The sequence below is a fragment of the Lithobates pipiens genome, unplaced genomic scaffold (assembly GCF_037356315.1).
Source record: "Lithobates pipiens isolate NorthernLeopardFrog02 unplaced genomic scaffold, aLitPip1_a1.2 Scaffold_25, whole genome shotgun sequence".
In the NCBI taxonomy this organism is placed as follows: Eukaryota; Metazoa; Chordata; class Amphibia; order Anura; family Ranidae; genus Lithobates; species Lithobates pipiens.
In genome coordinates, this window is record NW_027507787.1 from 215,440,762 (window position 1) to 215,459,664 (window position 18,903).

Genomic DNA, 18,903 nt, shown 5'->3' on the forward strand with positions numbered 1-18,903 from the left:
TACGATCCTGGTTCTTGGGGGTCTTTCCCTTTTTTCTCTAGTAGTTTAATGATTGCTTGGTTGCCGGAGGGTAAATAGGCACCGCCAGCCCATATGTCCTGATAAACCATGGCAAGGGTCGGGGTTAGTAAGGATTCAAGAGATTTATAAAATTCGCCTGTCAGGCCATCAGGGCCGGGAGCTTTGGAGGAGGCTAGAGACCGAATCGTGGAGGAAATTTCAGAAGGGGAGATGGGGGCATTTAGCTCATTGAGTTGATCGGGGGTTATGCTAGTCAGGGTAACTTTATCCAGGAAATGTCGCGCTGTGCGTTGGTCAATAGGGTCAGCTGCATAGAGGGTAGAGTAGTAGCGCAGCATTGCCGCGTTAATGTCTTTCTGGGAGGTGGCAAGACGGCCGTCTGAGTCGCGGATGGACGGAATAACCGTCGGGCGGTAAGGGCCTTTGCAAAGTCTGGCAAGAAGCTTGCCGGCTTTGTTGCCAAATTTATGAAGGGTAGCGTCAAGGTAGGTTTTTTTTGTGATTTCCAGGGTGTCAGCCCATGCCTCAAAGGACTGTTTGGCTGAGTGCCAAGCCGTCCGGTTTTCGGAGGAGTCAGTAGCGTAGAGTGCCAGTTGGGCCTGGTGTAGTCTGGAGCTAGAGGTCTTATAGTTGTGAAGGGCATGTTTTTTGAACGAAGATGCATAAGAGATAATGCGTCCTCGGAGAAAAGCTTTACCAGCATCCCAAAACAAGTTGGGGCTACTGGTGTGTGACGCATTTGTATGTGTATAAATTGCCCACTCTTTTTCCATATATGTTTTAAAGTCTGAATTGTGCTGAAGGTAGGATGGAAAGCGCCACATTTTGGGGTTGGGGTGTACATCTGGGGTCTCTAGGGTGGCCGAAATGGGTGCGTGATCCGAGATAGCTATGTCATGTATGTCTGCTCCCGGGAGCAGGGGTATCAGGTCGTCAGTGCAGAAAATGTAGTCTATTCTAGTAAAGACATTGTGCGGGTAGGAATAGAAGGAATACTCACGGTCGGTCGGGTGGTGGAGTCGCCATATGTCATGTAGGTGGAGGGAACTCATCGTCACTGCGAGGCTCGAGAGGGTATTAGAAGCTGGAGGTGAGATTGAGCGCGGATATGAGGACCTATCGTCAACCGGGTGAAAAACAGAGTTGAAATCACCTCCCACTATTTGTGGAAGGTGGGGGGATCGCAGGAGCCAGGTAGTTAACGTGCTAAAAAATTCTTTAGTAGGGTTGTTCGGGGCGTAAACATTAGATATAATGAGTTCTTTGGATCCTATGCGGACCCTAAGGGAGAGGAGTCTGCCCTGTTGATCTGCATCCGTAGATAAGATCTTGCAGGGGAGATTCTTGTTGATAAGGATAAGTACTCCCGCCTTACGGCCAACGGCTTCAGAGCCAGCTACATCACCCACCCATAGCTTCTTCATCCGGACATAGTCGGCTGAGGAGAGATGGGTTTCCTGAAGCAGTGCTATATCAGTTTTGAGCCTTTTAAGGTGCCTCAGTACCTTCATCCTTTTAGAGGGGGAACGGAGCCCTTTCACATTCCAAGATACTATCTGAAGCATAATGGAGCGTCAAAGGGGACATAACAAGCTTGTAATAAAATCTTTAGTTTGACCAGCCTGAGCAGCTGCAAAAAAGAGGAGGGTAAGGTGCGGAGGGCCGGTATGCCCTGCCGGGTGGCCACAGCGGGTGGGGACTGCGCGTAAGTAGGTGTTTTGAGGAGGCGGAGGGGGTGACATACAAAGGGGGGGGGAGGGTGTAGATACCAGGTGTGGGCATAGAGGGAGAGGACATAAACAATCATCAACTTCGCTTTTTTCCGCATGGGGGTCACTGTGTAGATCAGCTCCCATAACCAGGCCCCATGGTACATGCTGGCATTACTGCCCTACCGAAGGGGAATACGAGGGAGCCATCAGTCCAGGACATGCCCTGGATGCGTATGATGATCTGCACAGATGAGAGCCCAGGGGAAAAAGAGTAACAAATTTGAGGTGAACAATTCAAGCAATAGCAACTGAGAGCGGTTATATAAATGTAATAAAAGAGCATACATATTAAACAATGGAACCAGGAGAGCAGGAAAAGAGATAAAGAAAAAAGAAAAAAAAAAAAAGACAAATAGTCATTTAGACCTAGGAGTAGTATAGCTCATGTAGGGGATCCAAAAAAAAACAGAACAAAAAGGAGGGGCCCAAATGTACCCCAATACTACCTGAGAAGTGTGAACGGCCCAGGAGGGGAGCAGTTCAAGACGGGTCACTTCTGCCAGGCAGGAAGAGGGTTGGCGTGTGATCCGAGGGCCGGGAGAGATGTGAGAAGGACCTGAGGGGTAGGAGAGCCCTCATCTTGCGGTTTGGGAAGGTGGAGCCGGGGCCGCAGCCCTGAAGCGTTTGGGAGAGTCTTTCCGTGGGCTTCTTTGATCCAGGGCTCGGTTCACTGGAGCTGCCTTAGGTGTGGGGCTGAGATGCGGGCCCGAGCGTAGCGATTTTAGGAAGTGTGTCGCCTCATCAGGATCATGGAACAAGAGTTGCTCGCCATTAGGGGTTTTGATCCGTAAAATTGCCGGGAAGGCCAGTGTGAATTTCATTTGTCGTTGGTGGAGTTCCGAGCAGACGTGTTGGAAAGATTTTCTTCTCTTAGAGACATCCACCGAGTAGTCGGCAAAGATCAAGATTTTGGTCCCGTCAAGCTGAAGAGATCTGGATTGACGATACTGCTGTAAAATGGAGGTCTTATCAGAGTAGTTAAGGTATTTAGCTATGATCGGGCGTGGGGATTTGCGTTCGGCATTGTAGGCTCCCACACGGTGTGCCCGTTCCACTGTGAAGGGCCCACCGAGGCCCAGAGCTTCAGGTATGCGGCGGGAACAAAGGTCCGATAAGGTAGATTGGGGCAGCGATTCTGGGATGCCGACAAAACGCAGGTTGCTCCTCCTGGACCTATTTTCGAGGTCATCGAGTTTTTCCAGTATGTATTTGTTGGTTCTATCCTGGGCTTGTTCCAGGGATTGCGTCTGATAAAGTTCTTCCTCCAGGTTAGAGATGCGATTTTCAGCCTCATTTAATCTGGAAGTGTGTTCCCCTAGTTGGGCTTGAAATTTTTGCATGCCTGTACTGATGGCTTTTTCCACTGAGGCAGCTATCATAGGGGAGAGGAGAGCAGCCACAGCCTGAGCAAGAAGTTCAGTGTTGCAGTCCTGTAATGGAGGAGGGTGCATGTGGTGCTGCATGGGGAGAGAAGCATTGTGGCCAGGCAGGCATGGATGGGCAGGAGACTGTGTAGATGAAGTGTCCTTGGAGGCTGTCTGGCCTGCTGTGGGATCGCTCACCTCCATCTGCTGCGCTGTCTCCTCCGGTGGGGCTGTGCAGGCCGGAGCTGAGTAGGCCGAAGCCGGGGCCTCGATTTGCGGCGAGGCCTGCCGCGCGGTGGCGGCCGCATACGAACGCGGCCCAGATTTTTCCAGAAACCGGTCCATCACGGAGCCGGTGTGACTGGGGAGGCTGCCTGACGATTTTCGGGCGAAAACGCCGCTTTTAAAGCCGATTTTGGAGGCTGGTGTGCGGGAGCTGTGACAAGGGACAGCTACTCCATGCGGCGCCGGAACCGGAAGTCCGAACAGCGATTTTTATCATGACGGACACATCGGACACTTTTGGCACGATTTTGGGACCATTCACATTTATACAGCGATCTGTGCAATTAAAAATGCATTGATTACTGTGTAAATGTGACTGGCAGTGAAGGGGTTAACCACTAGGTGGCGCTGTAGGGGTTAAGTGTGTCCTAGGGAGTGATTCTAACTGTGGGAGGAGGGGCTGTGTGTGACACATCACCGATTACAGCTCCCCATTACAGGGAGCGGTGATTAGCGACAGTGTCACTAGGCAGAACGGGGAAATGCTTGTTTACATTAGCATTTCCCCTTTCTTCCTCTCTATGAGACGATCACGGGTATCCCTGATCACGCTCACGAAGCTCCTGGTAGGCGCGTGCACCCGCAATTCGCCTCTTAAAGGGTCAACGTACAGGTACGTGATTCTGCCTGTACGTGCCCTTCTGCTGCAGTATATCTGTGTGAGACGGTCGGGAAGCGGTTAAGGTAAAAAATAAAAACCTTCTGGGTGCACCCCAGCCCCTCTTATACTCACCTGAGCCCCATCTCCATCCATTTATGTGCATGAGAGCAGTTTCTCTCCTGGGCCTCTGTTTCCTCATTGGCTTACACAGCAGTGGGAGCCATTGGCTTTTGCTGCGTTCAATCACAGCAAGTAAGCCCATGAGGTAGAGAGCAGTGGTGGGGCCAAGCCATGGACAATGTCTATTCACAGGAGTGTGGCTCACTCACTTGAGTGCCCCCATTGCAAGTGGCTTGTTTGTTATTTTTTTTTTTAAATGAACCCTTTCAACCACTTTAATGATAATGAGCCTTTGAATCAGCTATGTGATGATTGTTGTTTCCATCTCTCATTGGTTCTTGCTGCTAAAATATGACTATTGATATAATGTAGAACAGCCTTTTTCAACCGGGGTGCCTTATGGGTTCTTCAGGGGTGCCTAAAATGCCTAAAAATTGCTTTATATTGCCCTAAATTTGTCAATGAAGCCTGCCTTTTTTGTTACACAAACCCACAGGTTTTTATTGTGCACCATTACAATTGTTACACACTCCTGACCACTGCATTCTTTATTATATATTATACAGCAATTGCTGGTTGCTCAAAAGTCAGTGACTATGTTAATACAGAAGCACATAACATAAGCAATACTGAAGAGCCCCTCCAGTTCCCAATGCCAGCCTACACTGGTACAATAAAGAATGCCCCCTTGGCTCCCTTTTCTGTCCTCCAGAATAGTCTTGCCCAACTTGAAGGGCTTTAAGTGAGAAGCAGAGGATTTTCGAATCTCGGGTGCAGAGAAGGGAAGTATTATTGAGTTGGAATACACAGTATCTCACAAAAGTGAGTACACCCCTCACATTTCTGTGAATATTTCATTATATCTTTTCATGAGAAAACACGGAAGAAATGACACTTGTCTACAATGTAAAGTAGTGAGTGTACAGCTTGTATAACAGTGTAAATTTTCTGTCCCCTCAAAATAACTCAACACACAGCCATTAAAGCGGAGCTCCACCCTAAAGTGGAGCTTCCGCTCATTGGAACCCTCCCCCCCTCCGGCGCCACAATTGGCATCTTTCAGGGGGGAGGGGGGTGCAGGTACCTGTACAGTACAGGTATCTGCACCCACTTCCGGCATAGATATCTGCAGAAGCAACGCCCCTTTCCGCAGAATCGACGCCCCTTTCCGAAGGTCCCCCGCTGTCTGCTGGGAAACACACGGATCCCAGAGACAGCGGGGACCATCCTTATTGTGCAGCGCAACTCGCGCATGCGCAGTAGGGAACCGGGAAATGAAGCCGCAAGGCTCCACTTCCTGATTCCCATACCCAAAATGGTGGCGGCAGCACCCGAGAGACGATCGAGAGATCGGCTTCGGGTGCCGACATCGCGGGCGCGCTGGGCGGGTAAGTGTCATTATTTTAATAGTCAGCAGCTGCAGTATTTGTAGCTGCTGGCTTTTAAAAAAAAAAAAAAAACGGCGGACTCTCGCTTTAATGTCTAAACTGGCATAAGTGAAAATGGCCAAATAGGGCCCAAAGTGTCAATATTTTGTGTGGCCACCATTATTTTCCAGCACTGCCTTAACCCTCTTAGGCATGGAGTTCACCAAAGCTTCAGAAGTTGCCACTGGAGTCCTCTTCCACTTCGAGAAGGTCTCATCGATAGTCATGTGGCTTGTTGCTCCTGAGCCTATGCACCAGCCGCATAGCTTTCCACTCTATGTCACTTTAAAGTTGCCATTCCATGATGTGTCTGCAGTTTCCTTTGTGGTTGCTTTCACTCTTTCATTTGTAGATAGCTCTAGATTTTGCTGCTTGGCTTTCCAGAAGGAACAGTCACTTTTTTAGTGACCGGTCATTTTGCAGCGAAAACAGGCTCTGCTTTTTTTGTTGTGCTTGTGCCTTTGTATATCTTAAGAGCTTTGTCATCATGATGTGTATTTTCCTTCCCTTCTGTTATATTCATTAATTAATTTCCCTTTGACATATTCTAGTGTCAGCTCCTGCTTGGGTCTGGTTTCTAAAGCATTAATAAGAGCAGTATATGTCTCTGGAAGACTGCAGAGGAGCAGGGCAACAAAATATTTATCTTTGATATCCTCTCCGATGGTGCGTAGCTGCTCTATAATCTCTAGCATAGCATTCAATTGGTTATACATTTTCTGGCGTTCTTCTAGTCTCATCTTATAAAGCTTTCTTAGTAGAAACAGTTTAGTGTTTAGACTTGAACGCTCATGCAGTTTTTGTAATGTAGTCCACATACCTTTGGCTGTTTTCTCTGTTCTTATGTGGATAAGATGGTTATCTTCCACTAATAAGCTTATAGTAACTTTTGCCTGCCTCCTATTTTTCCTGTCCCAGTCCTCTGTCTCTCCATTTGTTGGCCTGTCTGTATTCAGCATGTGCCATAAGTCGTCCTTGCTGAGAAACATTTCTAGTTTAAACTTCCACAGCTGGTATTTGGCATTGTTCAGCAACTGCAAACTTCATATCTGAACCACTTGCCACGTTTCAGCAGCTTGTATACAGTACTCACTGTAGAATTATTTCCGGTGCATGGGCTTTTAATATCATCTCCAATGCCTGGGTGCCTGGGACCCGTAACCTGTTGCCAGAGTATTGAAATAATGTGCTGGAAGCTTCTTGTATACAGCATACAGCTTTACTTTTATGAAGGATATCTTAATCATGAACAGAAAGAGAACAACAACCAAGTGCACTGAACTTAGATAGACAGTACATCCTGTCATATCATAGAATGCACACTGTAACAGTATACTAAAGTGCCACCTGTTGCATAGATAAGTATAATGCATAGTCACCTACAGTACGTCACCTAATTAGTAAATGAATTAGTAAATTAGTAAATACAGTCCACCTGTGTGTAATTTCTTCTCAGTATAAATAAAGCTGTTCTGTGAAGCCCTCAGAGGTTTGTTAGAAAAACCTTAGTGAACAAACAGCATCATGAAGGCCAAGGAACACACCGGACAGGTCAGGGATAAAGTTGTGGAGACGTTTAGAGCAGGGTTAGGTAATAAAAAAAAAATACCAAACTTTGAACATCTCACGGAGCACTGTTCAATCCATCATCCGAAAATGGAAAGAGTATGGCACAGCTGCAAACCTGCCAAGACATGGCCGTCCACCTAAATGGACAGGCCGGTCAAGGAGAGCATTCATCAAAGAAGCAGCCAAAAGGTCCATGGTAACTCTGGAGGAGCTGCAGAGATCCACAGCTCAGGTGGGAGATTCTGTCCACAGGACAACTATTAGTTGTGCTCTCCACAAATTTGGACTTTACGGAAGAGTGGCAAGAAGAAAGACATTGTTGAAAGAAATCTATAAGAACTCCTGTTTGCAGTTTGTGAGAAGCCATGTGGGGGACACAACAAATATGTGGAAGAAGGTGCTCTGGTCAGATGAGACCAAAATGTAACTTTTTCATCTTAAAGCAAAGTACTATGTGTGGCGGAAAAATAAACATTGCACATCACCCTGAACGCACCATCACCACTGTGAAACATGGTGGTGGCAGCATCATGTTGTGGGAATGCTTTTCTTAAGCAGGGACAGGAAAGCTGGTCAGAGTTGATGGGAATACGGATGAAGCCAAATACAGGGCAATCTTAAAAGAAAACCTGTTAGAGTCTGCAAAAGACTTGAGACTGGGGCGGAGGTTCACCTTCCAGCAGGACAAAAACCCTAAAGATACAGCCCGAGCTACAATGGAATGGTTTAAGTCAAAGCATATTCATGTGTTAGAATGGCGCAGTCAACGTCCAGACCTAAATCCAATTGAGAATCTGTGGCAAGACTTGAAAATTACTGTTCACGGACGCTCTCCATCCAAATTTACAGAGCTTGAGCTATTTTGCAAAGAGGAATGGGCAAAATGTCACTCTCTAGATGTGCAAAGCTGGTAGAGACATCCCCAAAAAGACTTGCAGCTGTAATTGCAGAGAAAGGCGGTTCTACAAAGTATTGAATACAAATACACACCACACTTTTCACATATTTTTTTGTAAAAAAGTTTGAAAACCATTTATCATTTTCCTTCCACGTCACAATTATGTGTCACTTTGTGTTGGTCTATCACATACAATCCCAATAAAATACATTACAATACTTTTTTAAGGCACTGGAAGGTGCATCTGTTTTTACCATCAGGCAGATCCATTGTCATGCATTTCCTTTGTGTGTTGACATGTGTTTCTGATGCACACTGACACGTTTCCAATGTGTGTTTGAATTTAGAATTTGGAGAGGATAGAGTTAAACTGACATGAGGCACTGTAAACAAGTTTTGTTTTTTTTTCCTTTTTTTTTTTAAGTGATGACATTTCCTCTGTTCTCATAGTGCTGCGCTGTATGAGGAAAGGGGCGCAGCACTATTACACATTTTACTTATTCTTACTAGGGTGAGAGTTTTTCCCTTCATCAGTGCTTGCAGCAGTAGCCCATCTTCCCCTCACATTACACCCATAGGGTTGAGCGCAGAGGTACTATATACAATACATCCTCTGTTCTCAGCTGCATAAGAGCTAGGGGAGGTGTCATGGTTATGCAATAGAGTTCATCTGCTTACCTGTCTGCATGTTCTCATTTCTAGAGACCAGCCGAGCCTCACCTGACTGCTTTTATATCCATCCTCTGGCATGGCTCCACCCTAGCTCCTATCAGACTACTCTATATTAACCTGTACACTGCTAGCCTATCCTGCTGATCAACCTTTGTGTGTTAGCTTCCTGTTTCCTGCCGTTACCGACTTTGGCGTGTCTTGACTATCCCTGTTTGCCTGTGATCCTGACCTTTTGGCGTGTACCCGACTATTCCTATCTGCTTGTGGCCCGACCTTGGCTTTGTCCCTCACCATCCCTATCCTCCTGTTGCCTACTGTGGGTGTGAGCTGGGGGACCCTGGGGGTTGTGACCTGGAGCCAGTTGCAGCCAAGTCCATCCTCACCACCAGAGGCACTGGTGAACACCTGCTGGCTCTTAGACTCCGCGCCCCAGGGAATTTTACGCTCTAACCCCAGTGGGATCTGTCCCCCGTCTGCAGCAGTCAGTCGTAGGGTCCACAACCTTGCGGTGCACTCCTAAGCCCTACGGTGTGCATCTGTCACCTGGGCTCTAGGTGACCTGACAGGAGGAAAGACAACAGTGTGCTAGTCTTCCCAGTGAATGGCTATGCGGGGGGGGGGGGGGGGTGTTGGGCATGTAAGGACATTTTTAATCATTGGAGAAGAGCAGGCTGAGTTCCTAGCACAGCTAGAGAGCTGACCACACTGTTCTCTAATGCTTAGTGCAGTCAGTTTTTAACAAGAAAGCACACAAGGGAAGCAATAAAAAAAAGAGCAGGATACTTTTTAATTCAAGTACATGGTACAATAGACACAAATCCGGGAATATAAAATGTTGGGATTACGCATTCACTTAGAAGGTAAAATATGCCTGATGATGGGACCAGTCTAAATGCATGCACTAAAAGGTATTAAAAGGCATTAATATGTGTGTTAATGGATATAGGCAGGAGGGCGTGGTAAACACAGATACATTTTTCTTAGTACACTAAGGTTAGGTTTATACCGCAGCGATGCGATTTTGATCCAATTTTCAGCTCAATTATGTAGTGCAACCTGGTTGGATGTGGCTCACATATTCTATGGGGCCAAATATGCACTGTTAATCGCATCAAAGTAGTACAAGGACCTTTTCCAAAATCGTGCTGCACAGAGCCGCATTGATGTGAATGGACACCATTGAAAACATTATTATTTCCATTGTCATGCGATTCTGAAATCCACACCTGAAATTGCAATGGTATGAACCAGGTCTACATTCAGAATGTTATTTTGTACCTTCTGGGGTTCTATTCAATGTCTACACCCACTTATTACTGTCTGCATTGGTGTGCCAAGCCTATTGCATTAGAGCACAAACACACATGTGTATATCAGCAGAGCAGTGGACAGTGTCAGTAGAGCAGAGATTGGCGTCAGTAGGGCAGTGGACAGTATTTTTATTTGTTTTATTCTTATTTTTTACAATTTTTTGTTTTACTTTTTTTTTTTTTTTTACAATTTTCTTAGGATCCCAGTTGGGGGCTTTGGTGAAATATCAAGGATCTAAACAGAGAGAAAGGGATTGAGGACAGAGCCTCCCCAGTTCCTTTCTCTGCTGTATAAGCTGCACTGTCCAGTGAACGAATGAGAAGTTTTCTTTGCTGAGCGGCTTTCTGTTCATTCACAGACTGTGTTGATTCATTCATCCATCCATTCTGAAACATCCCCCTCAGCAACCAGTGGGAGAGAAGATGAGGGAAGCTAGCAGCACTGCAGGGCAGAGACAGGAGATGCCAGGAAGTAGAGGGAATCATCCCCATACAGGGTGATTAGGGTGTGCCCAGGCACACCCAGCACACCTTGTGCACACACCTATGACTGTCTGTGAATGAATGAATGAAATATTTGTATAGCGCACAATGCGAACTGAATCGCCTCTAGGCTGTTTGTTGTCTGTAATGCCAGGAATATATATTATACTGCAAAGTGCTCATTGGTTAATTACTACTAGTACTAATTTATTCACATAGAGGCTTACCTTTCCCACATAAGACCTATAAAGATCCTATTAACAGAATTCTCCGGACACAAGTTTATGGCTTTATTCTCTTTAGGAAATGTTAATTCCACATTTATAAGCAGATCAGGCTGTGCATAAAATATGACAATATTCTCATTTATAGCTAGATATAGAAAGTTTAACCATTTGCCGACCAGCCGCCGACATTTTACCGCAGCAGGTCATCTCGTTCTGGCGAATCGCCGTAGCTGTACGACGCCTTATTTAAGAGCTAAAGCAGGCGCCAGCTGCATGGTGGCCGGGGACCCGTGATGTCTGCCTGCCACCTGCGATCGCTCCACAGAGAGCCACAGGGGAAGTACATAGTGATCGTCTGTTCCTAGTGATTAGGAATAGGAACAGCGATCTCGCTCCTCCTCCAGTCAGTCCCCTCTTCCCCCACAGTTAGAAACACCTCCCAGGGAACACATTTAACCCATTGATCACCATTCGTGTTATCCCCTTCCCTGCCAGTGTCATTTATACAGTAGTTTGTGCATTTTTATAGCACTGATCGCTGTATAAATGTCACTGGTCCCAAACAAGTGTCCGATCTGTCCACCGCAATGTCACATTCCCAGTAAAAATTGCTGATTACCACCATTAATAGTAAAAAAAAAAAAAATTATAATAAAAATGCCATAAATCTATCCCCTATTTTGTAGACGCTATAAATTATGCGCAAACCAATAAATATGCTCTTATTGCAATTTTTTTTGCCAAAAATATTTAGAATAATATATATTGGCCTAAACTGATGAAGAATATTTTTTTGGGATATTTATTATAGCAAAAATATATATATATATATATATATATATTTTTCAAAATTGACGCTATTTTTTGTTTACTAGTGCAATAAAATAAAAACGGCAGAGGTGATCAAATACCACCAAAAGAAAGCTCTATTTGTTTTGACAAAAAAGGATGTCAATTTTGTTTGGGTACAGCGCCGCACGCCCGCGCAATTGTCAGTTAAAGCGACGCAGTGCCATATTTCAAAAAATGACCTGGTCATTAAGGGGGGGAAATCTTCTGGTCCTTAAGTGGTTAAGGTGTGTAAAGTCTCACAGTCCGTTTTCGTTAAAAAGCAGCCACAATCTAGAAAGAAAAGCCTGTGTCCTGCCAACATGCTGCAGAGAAGGACCCTTGCTCTCTGTGTGGAAGTAGTGGTCTGTTTTCAGAGATAAAAGGAAAAAACAAAACAAAAAACACCTGATAAGTCGGATCTAAAACTATGCAATCAGAAATGCTCCCTATTAACCTTAGCTCTGTCTCAATAGGGAGTTGTCAAACATCTGCAGAGAGACCACTGCTTCCACAGAGAGGGCAAGGGGTTGATTTACTAAAGGCAAATAGATTTTGCACTCTGCAAGAGCAGTTGCTCCGGAGCTTAGAATCTCTGCTGACTTCCATCATCCAATCATGTGCAAGGAAAAAATATATATTTTTTTAAATTTTCCTTGCACGTGATTGGGTATTCTTTTCAAAGTAAACCTTTTCTCATTACTAAGTCCTGGAGTAACTGCGCTTGCAGAGTGCCAGTGCCCTTTGCAAAGTGCACAGTCTATTTGTCTTTAGTAATCAACGCCCAAGTGTCTGCTATTTAACCACTTAAGGACCGAGGCTCTTTCTGAGATTTGTTGTTTACAAGTTTAAAACATTTTTTTATTGCTAGAAAATTATTTATAACCCCCAAACATTATACATAATTTTTTTATAACACCCTAGAGAATAAAATGGTGGTTGTTGCAATACTTTCTGTCACACTGTATTTGCGCAGCGGTCTTACAAGCGCACTTTTTTGGAAAAAAATAGACTTTTTTGAATTAAAAATACACTTTTTTTTAATTAAAAAATAAGTAAAGGTTGCCAAGTTTTTTTTTTTACATTGTGAAAGATAATGTTATGGCGAGTAAATTGATACCCAACATGTCAACCTTCAAAATTGTGCCCACTTGTAGAATGGCGACAAACGTTTACCCTTAAAAATCTCCATAGGCAATGTTTAAAAGATTCTACAGGTTGCATGTTTTGAGTTACAGTTACAGTTACCTTTTCATTTTTCATTTTTACACTGTTCTTTAAAAAAAAAATGGTGTCACTTTTATTCCTATTACAAGGAATGTAAACATCCCTTGTTATAGAAAAAAACATGACAGGACCTCTTAAACATGAGATCTGGGGTCAAAAAGACCTCACTAAAATGCAATAAAAAAAATAATAAAATTGTTATTTGAAAAACACCAAAATATGGCCCTTTAAGAGTTATGGGCGGAAGTGATGTTTTGACGTCGCATCTGCCCTGCATTGATATGGAGACCAGTGGGAGCCATCTTCCCCTCACTTGGCTAAATGTCACACAAGAGAGAAGATCTGATCGCCTCCGGCACTGGCGATGGCTCCGATAAGCGGCTGAGGGTACCGGAGCGCGGCGGGAGGCGGGGCCCCTCCCGCCACCGATAAAAGTGATCTTGTGGCGAATCCGTCGCAGAGACCACTTTTATGTTGCAACGGAACGCCCGCTGAAGAAGAGGATACCGGGGTTATAGCAGCTAGCTAGTTGCTGCCATAACAACGGTATTCCTCTTCAAAGTACTGACGTATAATGACGGTGGGTGGTCCGGAAGTGGTTAAAGAAAATAAACTGATATGCCCCATACTCACGGTTAGAAATTCCGACGGAAAAAGTTTGAGAGCTGGATCTAAAATTTTCCGACAACAAAATCCGATCAAACTTTTTCCGATCGTGTGTAGAGAATTCCGACTGACAAAGTGCCACGCATGATCAGAATAAATTACAAGAGGAAAGCTATTGGCTACTGACCTCTTTATAGTCCTGTCATACGTGATTTACGTCACCTTGTTCCGAACAATCGGATTTTCCGACAACTTTGTCCGACCGTGTGTATGCAACACAAGTTTCGGACAAAATCTTTCGCAAAAAATCCGACGGATTTTGGGGTCGGAATTTCCGTCAGTGTGTATGGGGCATAAGACCTAGATCAGTGATGGCGAACGTTGGCACCCCAGATGTTTTGGAACTACATTTCCCATGATGCTCATGCACTCTACAGTGTAGTTGAGTATCATGGGAAATGTAGTTCCAAAACATCTGGGGTGCCAAGGTTCGCCATTACTGACCTAGATTGTCCTTGGAAATAAATGTTCCAACAATGTCACCTTGGCTAGACAGCTTTGTCTGCATGTAAATATGGAGAATAATAGAAATAAAAAAATGTGAAATGTAAAAAAATAAAATAAAATATATCAAACACTGAATTCTGTCATTACATGTATTACCTGCATAAAGTTATTGGAAAAACAATATTATCGTGATAGCGATCTTTTTAAGAGAGAGTTGAGAGCATTACCAATCCATCAATTTGAAGCTGGCACACTATACAGGTTTAAAATCCACTCAAGAAAAGAATTACCAGAACCTCATTTGTCCAAAGTTTTTTTTTCTTTACAATAAAACAACAAAGAGCAAAGAATTAGAACATCTGATGAAGTTTAAAAGCAGGGGCAATGTTCAGCACAGCATGGTACGTCTCATCTAAAAACCTCTCCCCAGACTACATTTCAGTCATTATGGTTTTAGTGATAATTAAAGTCATTGTACAAACGAAATGAGGAAGAAAAGAACCTGCTGCTATTCGATTTACATGTTACTTACAAAAGAAAGTATTTTTTCTTTCTTTTTTTTTAGAAATTGATTGTCCACAATTAGCTATTCTATTAATGATGGTTTCATCTGGTGTGATAAAGATATAATAATGTCAGATGCTCAATGGCCGTTTCATAATCCATTGGTGTTGATAGGAATAAGTCCATGACATAGAAAACAAAGGATGGGTAAAGGATATCTGCAGGTAGTGTCTGTACTCGGAAATATCTGAAAAAATGCAGCCGTCACATCTAAAGGTTGGTAAGCTTCAATAAACATAATATTTTTGGTGGGGTTTAGGTGGGGCGAGTTTGCTGGCCAATCAAGAAAAGTGATACCATGATCATTAAACCAGGTATTGGTACTTTTGGGAGTGTGGGGCAGTCCTGGAAAATTAAATTGGCATCTCCATAAAGCTGGTCAGCAGAGGGAAGTATGAAGTGCTCTAGACTTTCCTGGTAGAGGGCTGTGTTGACTTTGAACTTGATAAAACACAGTGGACCAACACCAGCAGATGACATGGCTCCCCAAATCATCACGAACTGTGGAAAATGTAGCATTTCATTTCAAAATCAAGGTCCCAGAGTCTGTAGGAAGAGTGGAGAGGCACATATTTCAAGTTGCATTTGGTCCAGTGTGAAGTTTCCACAGTCAGCGAAAATTTGGGGATCCATGCCATCTGCTGGGGTTGAATCCAACTGCTCGAAGCGCGAGTTCTTCACTCCATGGATCTTGAGTGACATAATTTCCGGGTGAGATCCAGAACCAGGATTGGAGTGCATGCCAGCTTTTAGCTGAACTAGAGACACCATTGCTGGTTCCCACACAGGCTGTACATACTGGTGCCGGTATTCAGGCACCTAATGCGTCACTTCATTACTGATGAAACTCTGTTGAAGAAGTGGTTTGGAGTTGACATCCCAGGCGACTAAGGATGCTGCATTACAGCCCCAGACACTTGCTGGGACTGGGCAACTCACCAGTTCCACCCTAGTTCTGGCCCAGTATAGCTGGGATTAATAATTCCATGTCAGAGTATAAGACCATGGGACCCCAGACTTAGCCCTTGTACACACGGTCGGAGAATCCGTCGGAATGTGTCCTATCAGACCGTGTTGTCGGATAATCCGACTGTGTGTGGTATGCATCGGAATGATTCCGTCGGAATATCTGTCGGACCAAGTTTTCCAACTTGCTGGAAATATTTTCCAACAAACTGCTCCGATCGGACATACTCCGATCATGTGTAGAGAATTCCGATCGGACAAAGTGCCACGCATGCTCAGATCAAATTCCTACATCAACGCTATTGGCTACTAGCCTGAACGTAGTCCCATCGTAACGAAATTACGTCATCACGTTCTGAAAGATCAGATTTTCCGATAACTTTGTCCGTGTGTATGCAACAGTTTCGGACACAATCCGTCTAACAAAATCCGTCGGACAAAATCCAACGGATTTGGTTGGCAGAATGTCCGACTGTGTGTACAGGGGCTTAAAGGGGCAAAATGTGCATCTTGACTTACCTGGAAAAAAGGGGTCAAAAACATCTGGTGAGTTCTTAATCACACTTTTGGGCACAAGAGGTGCAGAAGCAAAGTTTTTTTCATATTGAAGATCTCACAGTGTCGAGAATTCCGTCTCTTTATGGACTTTTTATTGAATTTTTATTGTTTTTTGAACATACGGTTGTTCCTATGTGTATGATTCACTCATTTCTTCAATATGTGTATGATTCACAATTTCCTATGCCTTCCTTGTTTTTTCCATATCTGTATGGAAAGGTTGTTTCCAATTTAAGGGGCAGCAGCTCCTAGTTATATTTTAGTCATTTTCTACATGTTTTAAAGGTGCCATACATTGGATATTATTTAGTTTCGTAAGTGTACTATATGTGGTTTGCTTGAGCTGCCAAAATTTGTTTTTAAAAATTATACAATACAGGCATACCCCACTTTTAAGTATACAATGGGGTTTATTTACTAAAGCTGGAAAGTGCAAAATCAGGCTCACTTCTGTATATAAACCAATGAGCTTCCAGGTTTTATTACCAAAGCTTAACTGAGCAATCTGGGGTTAGAAGCTCATTGGTTTCTATACAGAAGTGAGCCTGATTTTGCACTTTCCAGCTTTAGTAAATAAACCCTATTGTGTACTTAAAAGTGGAGTGTGCCTGTGTACTAGTCCAGAGCAAAACCTTTTAGTCCTTGTACACACGGTCGGAAATTCCGATCGGACCATGTTGTCGGATAATCCGACCGTGTGTGGGCTCCATCTGACTTTTTCCGACCAACAAAGTTTGAGAGCTGGATATAACATTTTCCAACAACATGATCCGATCGGACTTGGTCCGATCGTTTGTAGAGAATTCCGATCAGACAAAGTGCCACGCATGCTCAGATCAAATTACAAGACCAAAGCTATTGGCTACTAGCCTGAACGTAGTCCCGTTGTAACCAACGAACGTCAACACGTTCCGAACGATCGGATTTTCCGACAACTTTGTCCGACCGTGTGTATGCAACACCAGTTTTGGACAAAATCCATCGGAAAAAATCTGACGGATTTTGTTGGCGGAATGTCCAACCGTGTGTACAAGGGCTTACAGAGGATAACCAACAACATATTACTTCTCAATATACATTTAATAAAAGAGAGGGTTTTTTATTGTTATATCATTATAAAATATGATATTTTTTATTATTTTTATATTGTTTTATATTGTTTTTGTATAGCGGGGCCCTTTCTGTTAGGGGGTCCAGGGTAGTTTCCCCTTTTGCCCTCTTAAAAATCCGGCACTGAGACCATCATTACAAGGTAAGGTAAACAAACAACATAGTGAATATAACTACACCAATACCTAAGTAAAACAATGAAAACATTAAAAAGTATACAACGCCTTTAACTATTTCTTATCATTGACAGGTTCTTGTTTTTTTATTCTTTCACATGTACCTAGGAACAACTATGTCAAATTGAGATGTGGGGTTGATCTAATAAAGGTAAATAGACTGTTGACTTTGCAAGGGAACTCACACTTTGCAAGAGAAATTTCCCCAGATCTTAGTGAATAAGGGGAAGCTCTGCTGACTTCCATCATCCAATCATGTGCAAGCAGCAAATTCTGTTTTTCTTTTCCTTGCATGGCATTGGGTATTCTTTGCAAAGTGAATTTTCACCACATACCTAACTTCTTGGGAAAATAGAGAAGTAAGCACTGCAGCTTGGCTTTAGAAAATCAGACCCATTCTGAATATTGTGGATTGGTCAATTCCTGCTCATGTGATTGGCTCACTGCTTATCCCAACAAATTTTCTCAAATTACAATACTGCAGGTGATCATGTGACAGACAGACCCTCCCACTTCACCCACTGAGGATAGAATGCAGCTTTGGGTTTCTACCAATCTACAGGAGGATGGGATCTGCAATGAAATGTGCTAAAATCCTTGCAATGAGCATACATAACTGGAACAGAACAGGTGATGAATTTTGATTAAAACAAAACAAAAAAATAGTTTGACCGTCCTTCCCTCCCTAGGGAAGATACAAACAGCCAACCTTTGTGCCTTCCTATATTCAGCACAGTTGTGATGTCAAGAGGTACATTTTATTTTTAAATACGATCAGTTCTGTTGAGAAGAGAAGCCCCGGGTCATCATGAGTTTATTACTTGTATAGTCAGTTAATCTGTTATTGTAATGAAACAGTTTCCGGCATACTGCATCTCGTAGTGATTAAATCAGCAATTAATGATCCCAAAAAGCCCACAGCAAAGCATTACCCTGTGCTTATTATGGGGGTGGAGGGGTGCCTGTTTTCTCATCACATTTTTCAGGCATGGTTAAAGAGGACTGGCTTTAACCACTTGAGTACTAGCCTGCAATACCCCTTCATTACCATGCCGTTGTTCAGTTTTTAGTGTTGCAATACTTTGACTGACAATTACGTGGTCATGCAACACTGTACCAAATAAATGTTATATCTTTTTTGACAGATAGAGCTTTACTTGGGTGGTATTTAATAACCACTGGGGTCTTTCATTTTTTTTTTTTTTACTATATATGAAAAAAAAGGCTTTTTATTAAAATAAAAATGCCAGGACAGTGCAATCACCCCAAACATGACTACGTTTTGGACAGTAGACACCCCAAGGTGATCTCATTTTTTGTGGAAATTTTTTGGAAGTGAAGAATTGAGGTGGTTACATATTTAGCCTGGTAATGGTGCACTTTTCTATGATGCTTTTGAACTAGGGTGTTGGAGAAGACTCTTGAAAGTCCCTTGGATGGCAAGAAGATCAAACCAATCAATCCTGATGGAAATCCACCCTGAATATTCACTGAAAGGACAGATCCTGAAGCTGAAACTCAAATACTTTGGCCACCTAATGCGAAGAGAGGACTCATTGGAAAATACGCTGATGCTGGGAAACATGGAAGGAAAAAGGAGAAGAGGATGACA